This window comes from Acytostelium subglobosum (assembly GCF_000787575.1).
Source record: "Acytostelium subglobosum LB1 DNA, scaffold: scaffold4, whole genome shotgun sequence".
NCBI classification, from domain to species: domain Eukaryota; phylum Evosea; class Eumycetozoa; order Acytosteliales; family Acytosteliaceae; genus Acytostelium; species Acytostelium subglobosum.
Window position 1 is genome coordinate 1 of NW_012236528.1, and position 1,451 is coordinate 1,451.

A 1,451-nucleotide genomic window follows, 5' to 3' on the forward strand; every position below is an offset into this window, starting at 1 on the left:
ACGCCTCCAAGTGCTCATACTTCTCATTCTTTGACAGCATCCTCCCACCTTCACTCAACTTCCACAAGATCCAACAAGACCAACTTGAAACATACCTCGGCTATCAATTCTCACTCACTTTTTTTTTATATTTCACACAGGAGCATATACACTCCTGGCTTCTCGATTTATTGCATTTGCATTTTCGATATGTTTTCACTTCGACCCTAGGGCATTTTTGTGGGGAGTGATAGTTGGTGTTGTCTTGTGATTTCGCACTTTCGAATTTGGACTCCAACTTGAGGTCTAGTTCGGGTCAGGGAAGCTTGACTTTCAAAGTAAGTGCTGCAGTTTACCGTCATGCCAAGGACTAATTCTCACTCACTGGCATCTCAAACAACCTTCACGCCACTATCGACAAACTCACCTCCTCATTCCTTCTCTGGAAACAGAGAGGATCAACAATCAAAGCAAACACCAACATCGTCAAATCATACCTCCCAAACTCACCTACCTTCAATATCTCAACCCTATAGACTCGGACGACATCAGAAAGCTCAACAACATGATCAACTGGTTCATCTTCTCGTACAGAGACTTCACCCCCAATCACTACTTCCAACCCAAGATGAAACCACTCAGACGTCTTCTACCAATGAAGTTTGGAGGCCTCGGCCTTCCCGACATTGGACTCAGAGACACCGCCCAGAAAGCATACATCTTCGACCACTTCCTCAACTCTCACAACTCACTCCCATATGGCCCTGCATGGCTTCACAACCTTCAGGAACAGATCTCTTTCAACCAAGCAACCAACCTCCCATGGACAGACCCACAAGCCTACGGCCAACTCTCATCCATCCAACAACTCACCTTCAAGGCCTGGCTCACCGTCAATGCCTCAAAGTCCGTCACACAAATGCCAACACCAATATTCAACACCAACCCTCTCCAACTCCACTCCAACGACCTCTCCTTCCTCAAGTTCTTCACACTCAACAACCAACCAATCTTCACAACCAACTCCAAAAAGATCACTCTCAAACACTACTACCTCCTCCTCCTCTACAACAACCTCAAGTCTTCTCTCCCTCGAGATGTGACAACATTCCAATACCCTATCACTCCTTCCCAGTTACACTACGATTGATTCCTATTGTTAACCCTCATATTAAGTTACTATGTAAAAACGAATTCAAATCCTTAAGTCGTGCAATCACACAGCAATTCTCTCACAGGGGAATTGATGCAGAGGTCACCAATCGTGCGCGACTTTAACTGTTTTTCAAACATCTCGATCACACAAATGATCACCAAATGTGTAGATCATTGATCAAGGTATTGTCAACTTTATATATATTTGTATACATTCATCATGTGTCATTACATTTATAGTTAGTTTACTGTTAGTAAATAGCAATCTATTAATTAAATATGCATTATACTCTTCAATATACTGAGCATCATTTAAA